This window comes from Mustela lutreola, chromosome 12, assembly GCF_030435805.1.
Source record: "Mustela lutreola isolate mMusLut2 chromosome 12, mMusLut2.pri, whole genome shotgun sequence".
In the NCBI taxonomy this organism is placed as follows: Eukaryota; Metazoa; Chordata; class Mammalia; order Carnivora; family Mustelidae; genus Mustela; species Mustela lutreola.
In genome coordinates, this window is record NC_081301.1 from 14,296,789 (window position 1) to 14,305,443 (window position 8,655).

An 8,655-nucleotide genomic window follows, 5' to 3' on the forward strand; every position below is an offset into this window, starting at 1 on the left:
CTAGCTGTGTGATTTTGGGTAGGTTGTGTAACCTCTCTGTGCCTCTGTGTCCTCATCTATAGGAGGAGGTGATGTAATATCTACCTCTTGGTGGTAGAGTTCAGATTCAATGAGTGCACTGAGCCTGGCACTTCATGACAGGTCACTACAGGTAACTCATTCCCACGCAGACCAACTCACACAAATAGATGAATTCTGGAAAGAAGCAAGATTTCGCTCCACCTGCCATAAGCCCCCGAATCTAGCCGTGATCATTTGTATAGTCAAGTGTCCCACCCTCTACAGGTGTCTGGACAGAAATTGTCAGTGGCACACAACCAGCAGGCTGCGGGTTTCTTTCTGGGCTTGGCCAACAAGAGGAAAGTCTCAGGAGCACATCACAGACTGGACTTCCCAGAAAGGGAAGGGCGTGTGACCCCAGGCATGGCAAGTCCTCTTCGGCAGAGAGAAATTTCCAGAAGGAACTGTCAGTTGAGTGCTCTCTCCCACCAACGCTGTCACCAGTTGAGGGGACAACTCCTTCATTCCTGGAGGAATGGGACCTGAGGGGCTCTGCACAGTCTCTGTGACAGACCAGGATGGGGGGTGATAGTGGTCATGTCTCTGGGGGCCTCTCACTAAATATCCTTGCAGGCATGCAAGCAAACTAGACTCAAATTTCTCAGCAGAGCACGTGCTTCTCTTTACAACTGATTCTGGCCCGTCTACATACCTGCCATGTGTTTTCTTCCTCCTCCCAACTCCCAGTTCTTCACCTGCAGAGAGTTTCCCGCAGATCGCCCTTGTTCTCCATGAGCCCTGTGCCACTGTAGACGCTCTCCTGAAGAGCTCTTCTATCCCCTCTCATCCTTCCTCTCAAAATATCCCCAACTTTCCAGGCCCAGAGCAAACATTGCTTCTCCTTGGGGTCCATCCCATGTTTGCATCTACCGTTCACATTCATCCATTTGTCACTCCATAGATCTGGGTCATGAATCTAGAATGCTCTGGGCTGGGAACTCCCGCTCCCCACCCCATCCCAACACACATAGCAGACTCCCTTGCTAGGCAAGACGAGGGCCATGCTTGTCACATTTTAATGTCTGAACCTCTGGTCTAATGCCTCGCACACAGTAGGTGCTCATTAAACACTTGCTAATCCATGAATGAAGGCAGTGATTTGGAGGCAGTGGCAGTATCGTAGCCAATGAGGTTTATCCGAGGTGCGATTATTGCTAATTGGAGGCTGGGTCGGTTGAACTCCCAGAATTACTTTATTTTGAGCCTAGCATTCTGTGAGCAGGTTCCAGGGAGGGATCTGGCCTTCTTCTTGCTCCCTGTCAGTCAGAATGCTGCCTGGGGGCAGGAAGACATTCATGAAGGTCATTTTCGGGAACAAATAAGCCGCTCCAGGTCTTAGTCTCTCAGCCTAATGCTGTCAGGAGACGAAGGGACCCGACATTGGTTGAGTTCCTACTTTGTGCCCGACACTGCCTCTGGCCGATGGCATGACCATCACCCCACAAAGCAGATCTTCTCAGCTCTGTTTCATAGGAGACCCAGAGAAGCCAAAGAACTTGTCTAAGGTCACACAGCTAGGAAGCTGTGGCCTTGGGGTTTGAACCTGGGCTGGTCCGCCTCCAGCATCCATGTTTTCCTTACAGTCTGTGATGGGACTCAAAATTTCCTCAGACAAAAGCTTCCAAGATCTACAGAGCAACCCCATGCTGAGCTCCATGTGGCCTCTGACTCCAGGTCCTCCTGTTCTCCACTGGTGGAGACCCAGCTTCCAAGAGTCCCCTTCACTTGAGCCCTCAGAGAATGTCCCTCCTCCCACCAGAGGCTGGGAATGAGTCTGCAGGACAAAGGGCTCTGTGCCCGAGGGACACTTCTCCTCCAGCTGCCCTTGACTTCCTTCTGCCGCGCCTCTGTCACCCCTCGCCCACACCACGGGCGGGGAGAGAAACGCCGTTATAATCGAGGGCCCGGTTCCAGCTTTACCTTATTATACGCCCGGGGAAGGAGAGCAGACGGACTAAATCACCAGTCGGATTAAAGCTCCGTTTGGCTGGAAACAGAGTTGTTTTTGCAAAAGTCCTTCCTTGATTTTTGCACTGTCAGAGGCTGTTTTTAAATTTTATGTTTTCCGGTCTTTTAGCATTCTGCCTGGTTTGCTCTCACACTTTACTGGGCAATTTTCAAACATTACACCTCAGTCCTGCCAGACACCCTGGGGTGGGGGGGTGCTGGTGGGGAGGAAGGTCAACCCTTCCCGGCTCTGATGGATGTAAAGTTGAGGAGGCACGAGCTAGGAGGACCCAGGAGCCCCACACCCTGTCCCAGAGCCCCCTGCCAGCACCATGCATTTGGACCTGGGCTGTCTCCGCTCTGTTCGCTGCCTCCAAGTGGCTGTCTGGGGGAGGTGGTCTGTCCGGGGCTCAGCTGCATGACACCTTGGCCTCAGTCACTGCAGACCACCAACGGAGAGCCCTTGGACAAGGCATTCTCCCTCTCTGAGCTTTCATCCCCTCCTCCTATAATGAGGGAAATAAGTGTACTGGCTTCGTCGGGTCACTGTGAGGAGTGTTTTTACATGGAAAGCACTTGGAGCCAGCATGGCCCATACTAAGTGCTCAGGAAAGGTCAGTGAGCAGAATCCCAACAGCATTTATTTACCAAACACTCACCTTGTATTTTATGCATATATCAACTTGTTTAATTCTTATTCACAGTGCTGAGTCCAGGCATTGACTCCGTTTGGCAAACTAAGTAAATGATCCTCACAGAGGTTGAGTAAGTCCCCCACATCACACAGCTGGTCAGAGGGGACCACAATTTGATCCTGGGCCTATTGGATTCCAATGTCTGAGCCCCTTGCCCTTTCTACTCTGTGTTAAAGATCCTGGGGCATGGGCTTTCTGTCCCCTATGAGAATTTGTGTCTGCAGATTTCAGCTCAGCTTTGTAATGCCTGTATCACCAAGCATGGGACATTGCTCTGTGGATATTGTGGAATAAATGAATGGTCTCAGGGAGAAGAGGAACCAACACTCATAGAGTTTGTACTGTGTGTTGAGCACTCTGCCAGGCATGTCTTTAAAGTCTCACGGGTGGGTATTATCTTTGTTTTACAGCCGAGAAAGCACCAGAGGACTCTCTTAGCTCCAAAGTTAAGAAAGAAGATTAGATGCTAGATGACCTTTTAATGGCCTTTGCAAAGATACACTTAGAAGAAAATGGAATTTTAATACTGAAAGGAATTGCAGAAAGGCAAAGAGAATGCACTTAGACACCGCGCTGTAGAAGACTGTGCGGTGGTTATTAGAGTAGTTTGAGAATCAGACACAGCTTTTCCCAAATTTGGCTCTACCACATTCTAGCTGTGTGATGTTAAACCGGCTGCTTGACATCTCTGAGTCTCACGTTTCTGTAAAATGAAGCCAGCAAAGCCCTAACTCTAACTGGTCAGCCTGCAAATCTAGATGGAATGTCTGTTATAAGCCCAGTTCTAGGCACTGCAGACAGAGTAATGAATTAGCTGGTGCCATTTGACTTCACCAGGAGAAGGACGCTATTGTGGGAGAGGGACATCAAACACTGCAAACAATACTTAGATTGGTAAAGTAGTGTCAAGTATTGATTTGTGCTTGAATCAGTTGGTTAGACTGGGGGTGTCTAAGGTGGATGGGGTGGTTACTTTAGAACAGTGATACTTGACTTAGTCCCTAGATGTGGGAAGGGGCCAGCTATGTACCACATGGGAACAGGAGTGCTCCAACAGAAAGACAGCAAGTGGAAATCCTGGCGTGGAATGTCCCAGGGTTGAAGGACAGGCAGGCTGGGGTAGCTATCATTGGGTGATCAAGTAGGGAGTGGGAAGTGCAGAGGAGGAGCTAGCCAGGTGGTCTTATTCCTAGAGACTTCAGGGGTCATGTGGATTCCACATGAGGTTTTCTGGGAAGGCCATGTAAGAGTCCCAAGACTATCAGGAGGCTGGAGGTAATTTTATAGATAAGAGCTGACTGTGGTTTAGAGAAGAGTTAGAAATGATGGCAGGTGCTCCGACTGACCCCCCATCACAACAGTGGCAGTGGAGCCCATATACTTACTGATGGACTGAATGTAGAGAGCAAGGAAGGGAGAACAATGGAAGATGACCCTAGGTTTTGAGTGTGGACCACCTGGGGGGAGGATGGTGCTGCTGTTTGTGAAGATGGGGAAGACAGGATGGAGGGAAGGTATAGGTATCAGTAGTTCTGATTTGAGGAGTTAAATTTTAGATACCTATTAGACTTTCCAATGGAGATGCTGAAAGGGCAGCAGATCAGGAAAATGTACTGGGGAAATATACTTGATGTATACTTCAAGTATACATCAAATATGACACAGATGTTTGTTGGAGATAGATATATATGGCAGTTTAAGAGATGGGAGAGTCTGAGACCCTCTAGAGAGTGAGATGAAGGAGAGGCTGGGCAGAATCTCAGACCATGACTGTATTGGGGGCTCTGGAGAACAGAGGAACTCAAGGTCAAAAGAGAAATGAAAAGTCACATTGGACTTTTTGCAAAGTGAAGTGATTTTATACCCAGTGCAAAGTGCTCTTTGGCTGAAGTGAAGAGGTGGAAAGAGACCTCATATGGGAAATTTGAGTGAGGTGCTTCCAAAACTCCCTCCCACCCGGCAAATTACCTGCACTCTTTATCTAGATCATTCCAACTGTCTGCCTCCAGAAAATGGATGGCTGGATATCACCTCCATCACGGCAAGAAACGTCAGGGAGATGCGTAAAGAGAACAGGCATGTTCACGAGACCCCAGTGAGGAGATGAATGGGGGCGGAGTGCCCTCCTGAGCTTTGGCACTGTCCTCATGTCATGGCACAGGAAGGAAGAGGAAATGAACACATTTTCTGCCTGCGAACATAAGTGGAATATTGGAGAAAAGAGCAAGCCTTTAACACGCCAGGACCCACCCTGCCCACTAATGAAACATAGCCTAGATCTTCCGGTTCCTGCCGGTCAGATGAGCACCTCCCTCTCCCCTGGGGGGAATGAGCAAAGGGGAGGCCAGAGTCATGCACACCCTTCTGCACGGCCCCTGAAAGCCCAGGCTGATGTCCTGTCCTCGACATAATTGGCCTTCTGAGCTGGCACAATCTCAAGACCTTGCTCTTCTTTGCTGCTGCTCTTTTCTCTCTCCCTCTCTATTGCCAGTAACTTTCATGCCCAAGTCCAAAAAAAAAAAAAAAAAAAAAACCAAAAAAAAAAAAAAAAAAAAACTTGTGGGGAGATGGGCCCTGGAGAGCGCTGTTTAAATAACCGATCCACTTACATGTTTTGCTCCCACCTCAAGGCCTGGATGAGAGAGGTGTGGAATCAGAGCAGCGCATTTCAAGCCACATGATCCAAAATGTGTTTCTTATTTTTAAATTGGGCTTATTTATATATTCAACCGTTACTTTTTATAAATCCAAATGGAATAGCAATGAAAATCTTCTTCTCTCTTTTTTAAGGCCTTGTGCAGACTCCTCAAAGTTTTGGGAGCCCTGGGTTCTCCCATCCCAGCTGAATCACACTGACCAAATTGGCCTGGCATCTGTAGGAGGGACAACGGGTTTGTCTTTACCAAGGCCTGTGGCATGGTTATCTGTGAACATTTTTTAACATTTGGAGATCACGCTGACTCTGAGAACTTTCTTCTGTGAAATAGCTGACCAGATTCATGCTCTTTGACCTTCAAAAGGTCAAAGGGAGGGAGACATGAGGACTTGGATCAGACCAGGAGTACTTGCTCAAGGTTAAGGTAATGTCCTACTCAAAGTCAATGGCAGTTTCATTGTCAGAGTCTTTCAGAGAACTTCAAGAACTCACTCATTTAACCTATATGGACTTGGCACTCACAGGTGGTACTCAGGGGGCAGAAATCTAATGTTATCCAAGATAAGCTGGGTCTTGGAGTCCATGGAACTTAGGATTTCATGGGTCATGGACCCATCCACTAGTGAAGACTCAGCTGCTCCATGTCATTAAAGCAAAAATCATTCTACCCTGATGGTGTGGAAGGTACTTAAAGAAACAAAAGGGAGTGTTTCATGCATGTCTTGGAGTTATCAACAGACCGAGGTCTGTGCAGAAGAGAGCAGGAGATGGAGAAGAAGGTCTGGAATCAGACCTGAGTGTGGATGTTGGACTCACCATAGACAAGTTGGGTGAACATTGGTGAGCTGTTGTCCTTCCTTGGATTCCAGGTTGCTCATCTCTAATGGTGGGTATGAAAATAATAGCTATGTAGGGTTGTGGTCAAGATGACAGAGAAGAGCCCACGTATGGTGGCTGCTTTCAATAGCTCCACATGTCTTTCCAGGTCTTCCTGCAACCCCATGCTGGAAGATTGCTTAGAAATAGTGACTTTCAAGGAGCTCCCAGCCTGGACCAGCGCTTCAAGAGGATAGGTACAAGGCCTCTCTCATTCTCTGCTGTCTCCCCCAGTGCTCAGCACCATACCCAGCCTACACTCTACACTTGATATGTATTTGTTACTCACTGACTCAATGGTCATGGATTTAAAGAGCATAAATTCAAGGCAGAAAGTGATCAGTCCTTTGGGAGACGTACTCAGGGCAGCAAGGGGCAGCTACTGGGTTAATGCTGGAGTTTCCATGATAGACTGGGCTATAGGAAGAGGGAAGAGCATTTTAGGGAACAACATGCCACCTAGTATTGATGGAGTATGAAGTGCAATGTGGCAGAAGAGGGGTGGCAGGAGGTGAGGCTGGAGCGGTCAGCATGGTTGGTAGAGCATGGAGGGCTTTGAACTTGACTCTGTGGGAACCATTGAAGGGATTGATTCAGACATGGTCAGACTTGAATTTGGGGAAGATCACCTGGGATGGGTAGGAGGGATATAAAAGCAGAAGCAAGGAGACTGGTTAGGGAACTGTTGCAGTTGCCTGGGGGAGAAGGTGATCACGGTTTAAGGTCCTGGCAGTGGGAATGGAGAAAACAGAAAGGTCCAGGAGAAGTCAAGGCTTCACAATCTATGGGACTCAGTGGTTACATAGTGTCCAGGGTAAGTCTTGGGGTCTAGGACGTGGTTGAGGATGGAGGAGAACACCCTGGATTTCTGTCCCCACCAAGTAGGAAAGGAGGACTCTTGCATTTCCCAGCGAGAGCTGGGCAGCCCTACTGGAAATTCCTCCCCAGAGCTCTCTGGGGAGGGCAGAAGAACCACTCTGCCATCTCTTTACTCATGGGGGCTGTCAATCTGGTAAACAAAGGTGTTGTCAGCCTGCCTTATTGAGAAGTAGTTTAAATTAATCTTGACAGGTGGATTAATAAATAATAAGGCCTGAATGGCTTATAAAGAAATCAATTACACTATAAATTTTAAAAAAGCACGTGCTTGGCTCCAACTCAGTGAAGCTGCAGCATTCTTGAGAAATTACAAATGTGCCCAAACTCGATTCTAGACAATTTCATCATGGGGGGGGGGGTATTGGACAGGATGCATTTAGGGGTGTAGTTTACCGTATGTTCTGCGGATGGCTAAGCGACATCCAGCGGGTGAGGACAAATTGTGGAAAACAAGATAATTCACCATCATTCTCCACCTGTAATGTGCAGCAGGTGATCAGGCCTGCTTCTCTTTCCGTAATACCCCTACTTTGCCTTGGCTGGAAGCGACCCAGGGGTCATGTGACCCAGCGGTTCTCAGCCCTTTCAGACTCATATTTTGTGATGCTCCCTTTATTATCTTGAAATAGAATTCATAAATTATATAACCTACCTAGACATCTCATTTTAAAAATCTATATAATGCCCATACGGCAAAGTAAATGAAAAATAAAAAGCAAAGTAATTTATAATAAAATAATATGTATGCTGATATGTGAATAAGAGGCTACGGCTGGACCAGAAGACATAATAGCAGTTGGATGATTGCTTGACGGAAGCCCAAGTGACTGTGTGGAATTGGCTCCTCGAATGCATGAGGAACAGCATGGCCTTCAGAGCTGTGACTTTCTGAAACAGTGGAGACTTGAACAAAACAGGAACGAGCCCTCCTTTATTTGCATAGTAGCTGCATTCCTGGAAAATACGTGTGTATTAAAATCATACAAAAATTCCTCGTATCTCTATGTAGAAGTGAAACTAAGAGCGAGGCTCAGGTCATGAGAGCAAGCATTTTTCCACTTATGTCAGGTGGGACATTCCAAAATCAAGTCAGGTGTGGCCCAGTTCTTTATCTGGCTGTGCCTTCCCATGTGTTGCAGGCTGTCCACAACCAAACACCAGCTGTGCCCCTTCCATCTGTTGGAATGTCCAGCCAATAGCGGTAGAACTGCCCATGGGGAGACCCACTGTTCTAATCCAATCTCCTCATGGTCTGGGTGGTGGTAGAGAAGGCTGGAGAAGGGAGAGGACTTGCCGAAGGACTTTTTCCTGGTGGAAAAAGCCTAGAATCTAGTTCTCCTGTCTGGTATCCCAGCCCTTTCCCATTCGCCTCGTTCTTACCTGCAAAGGGGTGTAGAGTGAGCCTTCCTCCAGTGCCTTTGCACCCTGGACTTCCTTTGGCCTAGAAGATGTCCATCTCTCAACCCGTCCAGGGTGAATTCTAGGCTTCTGTACTCTGTACTATTCTTAAAGCGAGTCTCACCTGCATTTTAAGGTATTACT

The 8,655-nt window shown here is 47.8% G+C and overlaps 1 pseudogene; it reads left to right on the forward strand.

Moving 5' to 3' along the window:
• Positions 1–1,157: 1,157 nt before the first annotated feature.
• LOC131813435 (U4 spliceosomal RNA) lies at positions 1,158–1,223 on the forward strand (annotated as a pseudogene).
• The last annotated feature ends 7,432 nt before the right edge of the window (positions 1,224–8,655 follow it).